Consider the following 14096-nt stretch of genomic DNA (forward strand, 5'->3'; position numbering starts at 1 on the left):
GAAGGCCAATTGTATCCTGGGCTGCATCCAAAGGAGTGTGACAGCAGCTCAAGGGAGGCGATTCTGCCCCTTTACTCTGCTCTGGTAAGATCCCACCGGGAGGGCTGTGTCCAGCTCTGGAGTCCTCAGCACAGGAAAAACATGGACCTGTTAGAAAGGGTCCAGCATGGCACAGAAATGATCAGAGGGCTGGAGGACCTCTCCTATGAGGAAAGACTGAGAGAGTTGGGGTTGTTTAGCCTGGGGAAGAGAAGGGAGGCCTTACTGTAGCTTCTCAGTACTTAAAAGCAGCCTATAAGAAAGACAGGGAAAGACATTTTAACAGGGCCTGTTGTGATAGGATATGGGGTAATGGTTTTAAACTAAAAGAGGGGCTGTTCAGGCTGGATGTGTGGAAGAAATTCTTTACAATGAGGGTGCTAAAATACTCACACAGGTTTCCCAGAGAGGTGGTGGATGCACCATCCCTGGGGACATCCAAGGCCAGGCTGGATGTGGTTTGGGGTAGCCTGACCTAGTTGAAGGCATCTCTGCCCATTGCAGAGACTTCTTAGACTAGATGACCTTTGAAGGTCCCACCCAACCCAAGCTATTTTATGATTCTATGACCTTGAAAAAACATGCTTCAGAAAACCGTGTTGGGGTAAAGGGAAAACAGGTATGGCATTAAAAAAAAGACACTCCACAATCAAGAAAATAATGACATTTTAACCATCCGTGAGCTTCAACAAATCGTACAATAATTACCATGACAGAAATGGTAGGACAACAATTCGGTAATATTTGAGCTTTAACACAAGTTTAAAACTACAGAGTTAAATGAAGGAGAACCTTTTACTCCAAAGTAAAAAAAAAAGCAACCTTCTTTTCCATCACAATGCCTTTAAGACATAGCCTGGGTACAATTTGGCCTGAAGAGTACAGCAGTCCTTCCTACCATGCCCTCAGGAATGAGCAAGATGAAGGTCCTGGCTTCATCTCACAGAACTTCTTTACACTTTCACTACCCAGCTAAATTGGCTTCACATGTAGGCACAGCTCAGCCCTCCTCAAATGCACACAGTGTGAGCTGACTGGGAACCATGCATGTAACAAACAGCACTGAATGCTATTCTCAGAGCTTCAGAGTTCAGACAACTCAAAGCCTGGTTTTGTCATAAGCATTCACTGACCCTGCTACAGAGACTTGCCTAACATTCATGACGGAAAAAAGTAGTTTCTTTTATATACATATAGCTCTCACCTCTGATGCATTTGTTTCAGAAGAATCAGTGTCTGGGGAGCAAAGGCAGAAGGCAGATATTTCAGGCAAAGCTAGAAAAGCTAGAAGGTGAGTGTTTCATCAGAGTAGTGAGTAACTGAAACAGGATTTTGGAGCAGAAAATATTATTCACTTTCAGATGTGGAAGTAATAAGCCTACAGGACATAAATTTGTACATGTCACAGAATTACTGTGTTCAGATGATGCTTCCCTCTCTTGAAAATGAAAAAGTAAGGCTTTCCATAAGAAAGCAAAGTCATAGAAAGTAAAAAAGGGTGAGCTGCCTGCCCCGAGCTCTCAGCAATTTTACTGTCAGGATCTGACACTTAACAGCAGTTCTCAACAAATTCATAGGCCAGAAAATAAGATTTTATCAGAATCTTTGTTGCACATTTTGTAAGAGGTATACCCTGCTGTAAAACACATCTTTAATGTGAATTCACTACCTATAATGTGGGATAGTAGATAACTGTTCCCCAAGTCAGTGTAACAGTTAATTTTCCTTTTAGAAAATAAAAGCAAGAATTACTTTATTACTTTGAATAAGACTTGTTTCTGTGATATGTTGCCCAAAAGGCAAGAATTTGCATAGCTTTAGTGGTGGATTTTTGCCTGAACCTTCAGTAATAGGAAGTTGGCCAACTACACCATGGAGCAAAGCAAATTACTTTCACAAGGCTCATAATATGTCATTCATTAAGATGACTCTTTTGGCATCCAGTGTGGGTGTCCACTTGCTCTACCGTAGAGCCTGAGGGAATATGGAAGATGCCAAACCACTAAAAGGGCTGAGCAATAGAAGCCACTGTGGTCAGAGGGCTAATGCTAGCACCAAAAGCATGTACCAGCCAAACTGCAGATGTTACCTCTGGCTATGTAACTCCATATGTGGGCCTTTCAGATTAAATGAGCTGAAAAATTACAGAAGTTTCATCCTCTAGTTTGTGTTCATATGCCTAAGTAGGCTTATAATTCACTGTTGCTCAGTATAATCTTATCATTTTTTCCCATCCACATTCACTTATTCTCCCAAACGTCCTGTAAGCAGTCTGATTATTTAATGCTAAAGTGAATCACAGAAATGTTCTATTAGGAATAATCTCCTATTTATATGAGCAAATATTCTTACACACTGGTAGATAAAAGTCTATAGATGTGGTCAGCAATGCAAAGGCACAAAATTATTTTCTGCATCTTTTTGTAATACTTCAGACCCACAGAAAATGTTCTGCTATACTAAGAATAAAGAAATTTTAAAAAACCCAAATGGTGAGGATGCTTGAATCGCTTTCTGGAAAACAACCAATCTAGCTTTTTAAATTTCTCATTGTTGAGGCTAAGGTAAAACAGGAGTATTTCTTCTAAAGGCAATGGGTAGCATAAAAATAAATGCTGAATGGGACAAACCAATCCCTTCACCTCTAGAGTCTGGCTAATTACTTTTAAAAAATCCTCAAATCAGTTCAGACAGTTATGCAAATTTAGAAATTTAGATTTACTTAAGCTAGGTGAGGAGAGGGGAGAGGAGGGATTAGGGGGTTACAGATGAATTTTATTTATGCAGCACTACTCGAGCTCATCAGCCATATTTGTTAGGATGCAGTATGAAGTACCAATTCTGTTCTTTGACTGGATGAACACACCTACAAATCTATCATAAATTGTCTCTTATGTGAATTCCAAATCTGATTTCTGTAAGTATCTCTGTTTATATATATAAACCAAATCCTGATTACATAAACATGAACACAGAAAAATCTTGCAAATTTTACATTGTAAAGCTCACTTGATATTGGTAACTGCTTCGAAAAAAAACCTGTTTCATAGTATAGCATTTGATAGTATATATCAGAGCAGCAGAGATAAGCCTTCAAGTGATGATATCCAAGGATTACATCAAACACACTCCCTGATAAGCTATATCTGCAAGATAACATCACAGTGTCCCCTGTTTACATGCTAACAATTACAACCTAGCAAAACAGACTTCAAGACTGAACACTGAAATGGTTTTGAAGCCAGACTAGAATTATTTCCACAGAATACCTATGAACAGCTAGTAATCTGTTAAGCATTCTCTAAACTTCCTTTGTATCAGGCAACCTCTCCACAGCAGAATATATCTCCTGTTCTTCCACCTGCCCACCCATACAAAAGCTTTCAGGCCTAGAAGTCTTTCCCTGCAACTTGGCACTTACAGCCACAGGCTGAAACTCTCAGTCTCCAATTCAGGAGCTTACATGCCCTTTTCTGTGATTCTTCTCTGTTTGCTGTTAACTGTTACTCTGTGAGAGATATAAGCTACTGGTAGCACAAATCCAACCAGCCTTGTCAACTTCCACAGTTTTATTATGAATATTACAATATATGTTCTTAATTAAAGTCTCATATGATACTATATTTTCTGACTTTGAATATCACAATCTTATTTCATTCAAAAAGTCAGCCGCTATTTCTGCTAATGAGGCCAAATTTAAGGTGTTTTCCTTCTTTGCAGCTCCATGAAAATTAGTGGGGTTATACTTCATAGAAATGGCCATCAGCTCACTCCACTTTCAGAGTCAGTGTGACCAGGGATACCCACAGAAAAGCAATCATTCACCTTATTACAATAACCCATATTCACACAAGGCAGATGATACAAACAGCTGGCAAGAGTATCAAAGTGCCAGACTAAAACTTTGAAGGTGGTTGAAAACAGGGAGTGGAGAGAAGGCCATAAAGGAAAGTAGCAAGACAGTTTGTACACGACTGCATTAGAAAAATGAGTTACTGAGAAAGGTCCTAAACTCTATCCTTCTCTCTTCCTACTGCTTGCTTTTTGCATAAACTTGTTGAAGCACAATAGCGCTATTCCTTTGCTGTTGCCAGGCAAGGAGGTCCAGAACACAGTTACGTGAACAACTCTCAGGATCCATTGATGAATCTGGCAAGCATCCACATGAGCTGGAACCATGCCTTTTTGCCCCTGAATACCCTCCAGAGGTACTCAGAGGTAGCAAAGGCTTCTCCCACCACTCTTTTTCTGCTTCCAGGAAAACGGGCTGCGTGAGCTCCAGAGCATCTGCCACCTCCAGTTTCTACAAACCTGGTACTGAAATTTTCTATTTATTTCCTACAATTCCTTTCTATGTTTGGAATTGAAATCTTTGTACAAACTCGTGTCACATGTTTTGTATCTGGACATTTCAGAACGCCCATTAATCTGTTGCCACTTCCTTTTGCAGCTTATCCCCTTCATTAAGTTCAGAAATAAATCTGTTGCCTTTTCCCTGTGTGCTCTTTCTCACAGCTCCTATTCCCACCTGTCTCATGCTGTATCAAGGCATTCTCTTGCCTCTGAACAGGGGTTTCCCCAGCTGGTCCAATGTATTTTCCCCATATGGCACAGGGGAGGATTTTTCTGGAGACAAATGATAAAGTTGGATTTCCAGTGGCAAGCATCCAGCACCAACAAGAGGTTGAGAACGAGAGTCCCAGGGCGACCAGAGCACTGTTCAGTTGGGTTACTGCATACAGTAGTGTAACTAGGAAGAGTTTTCATGCTGTTGCACCGTGGGACTGTGGTTGGACTCAAATTCCTCAAAATTTAAATGAATGTATACACTTGCATTCTAGCCACAATATCCAACACATATTATACTTCTTTATTCAACTCCCACACTGAAAAGCTCCAAACGCCAAATGAAGAGACTAAACCCAGACAGCAAAGGGCTCCTTCCTAAGAGGAAGCACTCATTGTACCAGGCAATGGGAGACAGAAAAGAGAAAAGGCCCTGGGGGGGGGGGGGGGGTGTTTGTGTGCTGGAGGGAGTTTTTTGAGGAAGGGGAGGAAGGGAAGGGCTCCTCCTTCAAGAGATGTGCTTGAAGATTGGGCCCGAGAAAGGCAGCTAAGGAATTCCTTAAAAAGAGTCTGTGAGATTGTCCGCACACTGAGGGTAAGATTAGCCCAAATGCAGAAGGTCAGCACCATGTCTGGAAACTCATTTAGTTCCATTTAAGATGTTGAAGCAAGATTTGTGTGGTACCTGTGTGCTGCACATATTCTTTTGCCTTCATCTTTTATTGAGTGCTGATATGTCAGTGAAAAAAAAGCAACTGACTTGTCATAAGGAATTACCTGCTGAGCAAGGTCAGTTGGTAAGCATATTAATAAGGCATAGCACTTGCTAGAGAAAAAAATCCTCATCTCTAGCACTGGTGCTCTTTTCCTTTCCCTTATAAAACTTTTATCTATTTATGGGTCATCTTAAAGAAAAGCCTTGATAAAGTAAGGAAGAAATCCTTATTGAATACCAAATTCAAAATCAGTTTGAATATTTTAGGAAAAATTTATCTTGTTTTTTATTTCACTAGAAAGTGCAATTAAACAAGCTACTGGTATTCAGGACACTTTTATGGAACATGAGACTATAATGGCTACGATAGTGGTCATTATTGCTACTTTAATGTCTGGCAAATTCTTCCTATCCTAGACATCATATGTCCCTTATCAACATCACATCTAATCATCTACTGGTTTTATTACATCAGTTGTCATGCTACCTTTTCAATGTACACATAAATGATGGGAGGTGAGGAGATGCCACTGAGGTAGTGGGGCTGGGACCCTTGCCCTGTGAGAACAGGCTGCAGGAGCAGGGCTTGTTCACCTGGGAGAAGGGATGGATTTGTGAGCATCCAACAGCATCCCTGGCACTGATGGGTGGGGATGGAGCAACCAGGCTTTTCACATTGGTGCCTGGTAGGAGGATGAGAAGCAGAAGCAGAAGCTGAAACATGAGGGGCTCCATCTCCAGATGCAGAGAAGCCTTTTCCCCATGGGGTCCAGCAGTGGAGCTGGGGCCCCAGGAAGGTTGGGGTGTCTCCAGCCTTTGGCATTTCAAGTCCTGGCTTCGTGAAGTCCTCAGCAGCCTGGTCTGAGCCAATGGCTGAGCCTGCTCTGGGCAGGGTCTGGGCCAGGATCTGGGACTGGAGACCTTCTCTCCTGCCAGCTTCCATTGTCATGTGATTTCCATGGACTATTTTTCTCACTGTATTTGAAGGCATGGGATCAGAGAGAAAGGGGATGACTCATCCAAAGTTACGCAGAAAGCCCATGGTGGAGCAAGAAATTTAATTCCTGTCACCACCAAATCACAAACCTTTGGATTCCGCTGAACCCAGGCTTCAAGCATAAGACATGACTGTTGCTGGAGTTGTGTTGAAGGCAGTGATGTCCCATGTGCTGAAAAGAAGACAGGTCTGCTTTTTGTCCCTAGTCATTTTTGCTGTCCACAGAAGTCAGTTTTGTGGAAAAGAACATGTGAGAGAATGACCAGTAGCAACTGACTACTCAAAGAGGACAGAACAATAAGTAACAGAGGTTCACCTCTGCTATTAGTCTGCATTTGCTTCGTTTGGTATTTGTCTGGAGCTGTTTGAGGGTGAATGGCTGCTTCATGCAAAATTTATATCTTGGGACAGATTAGGACAGTGTCCTGTAAAAACCAAAGGCTTAGACCTTACTTTCCTGCATAATAAATGACTTTTGTTATGTGAGTTGACACTGAAGAGAACCAAACTAAAAAGCTGCATGGGGAAGGTAGCTTTTACATATGACTTCCCAACTGTATTCAATTTTATTAGAAATGGGACTGGATGCAACAGAAAAGAGAGTTAAGAAACCCACAACATAAAACTCCCAAAACTTTCATTCCTAAATCAAAGGGTAAGGATCCAAAATTACCGGGGAAGATGGAAATGAGGGAAAGACACTGTAAGAGGAAACTCTGGAGCTGTGACAGATGTGGTTGATGTAAATGGAGAGGATATGGAGTACAGGATCTGATCCAAGGACCACTCCCACAGTGTGCAAGACCATAGTGATAAGTCTGCTGCCCTCTTCTTTATGACTCTGGAACAAGCTAATATTAAACAGCAAGTAGGCAAAAACTGCAGAAAAAAAGAAGGGCTTATGGTTTGACTGAACTACCACTTGCTCTGTGCCAACATGAAAAAGGGATAAAAAATTAGTATGTCAGTTTGTTCCACGCAGGCTCCTTCCTCTAATACTGAAACATACACTTCCCAAAAATTCTGTAGACATCTGGGGTGCGCATACACATTTCAGAAGAATAATGTTTGGGGGCTTCTACACCCACTGGGTTTCTTTTGAGCTCAAAGAATACAGTAAGGTTATTTTTTCCGAGGAATCTTGTAATTAGTGTCTCACTGTAACAGCTGATTTCATTTTTTGTGGACACTTTAATTTTTTCAGTTGTTGTCTTGCTCCATCTACTCATCAGACTTATTGAAAAAAATAACACTGGCATGTTCAATTCAGAAAGCAGCTTTTGTTTAAAGTTTGATCAGCCCTCACATGAAGCATTTTTTTGTTGTTCAGATTGGTTCCAGAGCTATATGTAAGTGAATGCTGACTTATGCTCCTAGCCTTGAGGCTTCCTTAGAGAAGGTGAATAAAATGTTTCAGAATTTCCTCCTTTCTGGCACACTAACTAGCATCATGTACACTGATACCAGTGGCAATATACCTGCCTCTTAACACATGGTTCCATGGCTGGTATCACCACCAGAATGCTGGCATTGGATAGGATTCATCTTTCTTAAGGGGGGAAGAGGGTCTTTGCTTACAAGGTCTACTTACAGGGCTTTAAACTATACCTGAAGGGGGAAGGGAATATGTCGGTCTTGCCCATGACAAGGTATGGAATGACATGCCAAGGTTAGAGGGATGGGATACTAGTGAGGACCCTCAGCCTGTTTGAGATGTGCTGCATACACTGGGGAACACTTGAAGTCTTACAGAAATGAGTCAGGGGGTCCTGAGGTAATAGAAGCCAACAGAGGAACACCAGTGAAATACTTCACAGGAATTAAGGTGTGTTCCTCTAAATAGGTGACATGTCTGACAGCCCAGCTGAGGGGGCTCTACACCACCAGAGTGGACAACCAATAGGAGTTGGAAGCCATCGTGCTATTAGAAAGCTACAACCTAGCTGCCGTTATTGAAACTTACTGGGACAAATCCCATGGCTGGAGTGCAACTATTGATGCCTACAGGCTGCTCAGAAGGGACAGGCAAGGAAGGAGGAGCAAAAGGATTGCTCTCTGTGTCAAGAAATCAATGTAGATTGTGAAGAGCTGTCTCTGAAGAATAGCATGAGCATTTTGAAAGTTTATGGGTAAGTATTAGAGACTGAAGGAACAAAGGGAGCTTTGTGGTTGGTGTTTAGTACAAGCTATGCAATCAAAGGGTTTGTCTATTGATGAAGCTATCTTATTCCAGCTACAGGAGGCATCGTTCTTGCAGGCTCTTGTCCTGTCAGGGGACTTTAGCCATCTGCTGGAAAAATAGCACAGTGAGCTGCAGGCAATCAGAGATTCCTGGAGTCACTGAGGATAACTTCTTAAGCCAGCTAGCAGATAGCCCTACCAGGGGGAGGAGATATTGGACCTCATGGTCACCAATGCAGCTGATCTAATTGGTGACATCAAGATTGGAGGCAGCCTGGGCTGCACTGATCATGCACTGGTGGAGTTCACAGTCCTGAGGGAAATACGATAGGAGAAGCATAAAATCAGGACCTGAAAGCCAACTTCCAGCTGTTCAAGGAGTTAGTCAACATAGCCCCTGGGAATCTACCCGTAGGGACAAGGGAGCAGAACAGAGCTGAGATCTTTAAGGATGCTTTCCACAGAGCGCGAGGGCTTTCAATCCCCAGGTGTAAGACATCAGGAAAGGAAGGAAAGAGGCCAACATGGATGCCACCTGCTGGTCAAACTACAGAGCAATAAAGAAATAAATAGGCAAGGGAAGCGGGAACAGGTATCCTGGGAAGGTTATGGGGACACTTCCCAGTAATGCAATGATGGGATCAGGAAGGCCAAGGCGCAGCTAGAGCTGGATGCAAAGAATAATAATAACGACCTCTACAGGTGAGTCAACCAGAAAGGAAGGTCGAACAAAGTGTACACCTGGTGAACACAACTTGCAAACTAGTAACAACAGGTAAGGAGAAGGTTGTGCTACAAAACAAATTTTTGCCTCAGTCTTCACTGGCAGGATCTCTTCCCACACATCTGAAGTGGATGGATCTCCCAGCAGAGACTGGGGACAAGGGTGGACAAGAAATTGGTTGGATGTACACATCCAGAGAGTAGTAATCAGTGGCTCAATGTCTGGATGGAGATTGGTGATGAGTGGTGTCCCTCAGGGGTCCATACTGGCACCAGTACTGTTTAATACCTTCATCAGTGACACAGACAGCAAGATAGCGTGCACTCTCAGCAAGTTTGCAGACAACACAAAGCTGAGTAGTGCAGTTGATGTGTCTGAGGGATGGGGTGCAATTCAGGGGGACCTGGAGAAGCTTGAGAAATGGGCCCATGCAAACTTTATGAAGTTCAACCTAACATACTTGAAATTATCCTTGCTCATTGAAAGGGAGTTGGACTACATGATCTTTAAAGGTCCCTTCCAACCCAAACCATTCTCTAATTCATTAAAAACAATTAGGATATAAATGATTTCCTATATCAAAAGTTGGTGGCATCAGATAATAGTTTTTTACGAACATTGTGTCACTACTCCTTTTTCAAGTGCTACTTCCAAACTCTGCACTCAATCTTAATATGTAATTAGTTTTTATCCAATAGTACAGCAAATGGCAGTCTTTCTAACTGTTTTTAAATTATGTCCTCCTGAACAGAAGTAGAGAAAAAAGGTTGCATAGAAAAAAATAACTGGTCATCTCCTCTCCCACCCCTCCTCCCTGTAACATTCTCAATGCATTTTTAATCTCAGATTCAGTGACCCCATGGAACAGCAGATTACAACCAAGATGGTGGCATTTTTTTGAAGCTTTCATCCTCCATTTGGCTGTGATCCACTGGCCTTAGGAAAGGAGATAAGATTTTACATTTCTTATCAGCCACCAGATGGCTTTTAAAACCAGAGGCTGTCTGCTAGGATTTAACTTAATGAACAAAAGTGCTTTTATGAACTACTGGTATGTACAGTGAGAGATGTAATTCTGGTTATTCAAGACAGTGCAAGAGAATAGATCCCACTGTATTTAACAACTTAATCTAGCAATTGTATAACAGCATTTCTGACTCATTTTCCATAAGCACTGTAACTCTAAACAGAAATGGATTAGCCACAGTATGTTAAATCTTTTGGAATTGTGCAGAGGTCAGTATTAAACAGAATTGTATTGTTATTCATTGAATGTTAAGACAGAATTTTATGACTGCAAAATGTTTTTAAAGAGAAATAGAGCCCATAATGCATTATATCTCCCTGACACATAATGAAAATATGATTTCCTATCATCACTAAAAAGATGCTTGTTTTCGGAAGAGAGAGCTACAAATCTAACAGCAAAGTTATGCATCTAAAAACATCTCCCTTTGTAGAAATAATAATTGCTAGCTTTATAGTAGCAATTCAGACAGAATTGAATTTTAACAATAGTCACTGCCATAAGGAGAGCCAACAGAGTAACTGAAAGAATACCAGAAACATTTTCTGGGGCTGGTCTCTTTATGTAGGATTGGTGAAATTTGCTGAAACCATATGTTAGTCATATGGAAAAAGGCATGTATTAACTTTATGAATTCTGGAGTTCTTTCAGCAAACTTTCAAGGTCTGATGTCTCTTAGGAATGCTGCATTTCCCATGTGATTGCAGACTGGGTGCAGCTTTAAAGGAAAACTAAAGGAGCCCATAGTAGAAATTAAAGTCACTCCCTATCAAGCTCACTATCAGGCTCCAATACAAATGTTGTTGTTAACTGTTTTATTACAGTGACTAACAAAATTGGCTTAATGGAGAATGGTGTACTCTTAAAGACAAGCATAATTTTTCTGGAGATGTTTACACATTTTTATGTGTAAATTCTTACTTTGTCCAGTTTTCAACAGTCTCGTATTTTTTAATTTGTTGTAAAATATCACAGTAATGCTATTCATTCAAATGTTATTTATCTTTAAACTGCCTTTTAGATGTACTAGTAAATATTATTTTTAAAAGAAGTTGCAGGTAAGCAGTTTACTGAATTGCTGAAATCAAAGAAATTCATAGTTAGCTGAAAAAAAATTTTAAGCGTTTCTGTTTCTTATCCAAGGATATGAGATGTTTATCTTCAGTATAACAGATGAGGCTCTATTTTCAAAGCTTTGTCTTGGGTCACAACACTGGAATCCTAGAGTTCTAGGAAAAAAATAAAATGAGGACTTGTCCAGACGCATAAACATGCTGTGTATTTGCATCTTCTCCTTACACTAAGAAACGCTCAGAACAGTTCTGAGTGAAGTGAGCTTCTTACCTTGACTCTCAGCTTTCATCAATCTGAATAAGGACTTCCATGTTATGGTACTATTTATCTTTTTTCATCAATAAACATTATCTGTATAGCATTAAATACTTCACAATCATTCCTATTACAGGTTGAGTAGGATGCTAAAATAATGTCACTCTAATCCTTAAATTTATAGAGAAATCCAAATATAAGAGCTGTTTGAGCAAGTCCAACTTATCCTATGTATTTTACACTCATACAATTAAATGTTGTCTATTTACTTATTTATGAATTTTTTCTAGGAAAAAAATAAATTGAAAAATAGTTATGTACAGCTTGGCTGCAATAGTGATACCAAAGCAACTCAAATTTTTAGTATTTGATTTCTGAGCACTTAAATTCAGAATTTTATCATTATGTTAATGAGAGCTTCCTACTCTCAAGTACTGGTACCTGCTCGGCTTAACTGTCAGATATTTTTGTTCAAAAAAAGAAAGTAAATGCAGAGATATTCAGTTTGCACATCTTACAGAACAGCTTGTAACTTCACATTCACTTCAGATTTCTCAGATTTGTTTCTTCAGATTTATTTGTTCACATGACTTAGTTACTTTTTACATGAAAATAACATTTTTTTATCTATTGTAAGCAGACACGTCCTCAAGAGAACCTATGCATTTTCAAATTAAGTATAGTGAAAGCGAGAGATATTATTGACCTCAGCAAGAATGTCTCTCTTGTACCAGTGTATCAGCAGAGTGGGTACAGGAAGTTGTTAACCCATTTGCTATTCCTAATATACATGTAGAGCAACTGTATTCAAATAAAGAGCAGCAGGACATAATTTAAGAGTCATTTCCTCTGTCTTGGTCTGAAGTCTTGATCCACAGATACAAATTCATGGTCGCATCTTTCAGGAAAAAGATTTTCCTCTGCAGGTTCCTATTTTATTAACAGCTACCTGTACCCAACGATGTGCAGCAAGATACAAATAAGTGCACAGTGCAAGAAGCAGGTGCCACTCCATTCTGCAATATACAGAATGGCAGCTACTAGCAAAAATTCCTTTCCATGTTGCCTGAACAACTCTGTGTGAGGTAGTCAGCTTCTGACATCCTTAAAGCACTTTCTGCTATCAGACACACCTGATCAGCAGCAACTGCACCTACACCTCAAAATCTTGACTATGTTATTGTAGCTATGGCTACAATTAAACTGAAGATTTTTTAACTGAAAGAACTACTATATTTTTCATAATTCCTTACTTAAAATGATTTTTTTTCTTTTTGTTTAGTTCAGATAAGGATTGAAAAAATATTTTAGTTCATAAACGATTCAGTTATATGATCCTGAAGACAGATAGGGAGTGTGCGATGCTGTTTGACAGCATTTAGTTCTATACATGACAGTGTGAAAGATATAAAGCTTTTCATTTCACTCCTACTGCTGTCCCCATTTTGAAATAAAAGCACTACTGAAACTACAGGCAAGATATATCCAGGCTGTGTTATGCATACAGAAAAAAACACATACACAAGTGTAGTATCTACAGTGTACAATCACTCAAAGACTATTTATACACATACATGCAGGAATAGAGCTGAGAACACTTCAAAAACTAATTAATGCAAAGACTACTAAAATATCTTTTTGTCACCTTGGGAGTTAAAGAAAAACTTTCTAAAATCTTAAAGAGTAGCTTTTATGTCTCCTCCTCTACATGTTCAAGTTTGAACACATCTTTCACTTAAAAGATGTTTCAAGTCCTGCAGGTGTGACTCATAGAGCATAGACATCTGTGATTCATAGCAGAAAAAAGAGGGGAATCTATGCAGAGCAGGCAGACGATATCAGCTGCTAGCAAGTAAGGACCATCACAGCTCTATGTAAAACTTCACAAATTAAGAACATGCAGCTCAGAGAATAGTAAATTTTTCAAGCTGCACATTCTCCCCTCTGTAATCTGCAGGAGACATGGTGGATGCAGACTACTGCACATACAGTTTCCATATGAAGACTTATATGCTATCTAAAATAAGTTCATTTTCTATTAAATGTAATCTCTGTGATAAAAGGTTCTGTTTGATATTTAACCAAAATAATGCCAATACTCAATATTATCAGATATATTTTAAAAATTAATAAAAAAAAGAAAAAATATTAAGCACATACTCAATGTTATCTTCTTTAAAATTAGTCCAACATCATTTTGCAAAAAGCTAATACCACCCCTTATAACACCCAGGAACATCTTTATATGTACATACATGAAAATTCACTTTCAATTCACTTAAGTATCCTACAGGCTACAAGTAGCCATGTTCTGGCATACTTACCTGAACAAAGTCAGTTTCACTGGGAGCTGTTCTCTGAGAGCTACAAATCACATTTGCCTATGAATAATCTGCTTGAAAGCTGGCATTTCAGTACATTTGTAGCTTGTACGCATGAATATTGACCGCAGTCTTCCATGGACCTTCATAGACAAATCTCATCAAAAGTTTTGTGCTCTTCAGTCAATAAAATACTG

Source organism: Pezoporus wallicus, unplaced genomic scaffold, assembly GCF_028554395.1.
Source record: "Pezoporus wallicus isolate ANWC-B61680 ecotype Strahan unplaced genomic scaffold, APGP_CSIRO_Pwel_v1 contig_2132, whole genome shotgun sequence".
In the NCBI taxonomy this organism is placed as follows: domain Eukaryota; kingdom Metazoa; phylum Chordata; class Aves; order Psittaciformes; family Psittacidae; genus Pezoporus; species Pezoporus wallicus.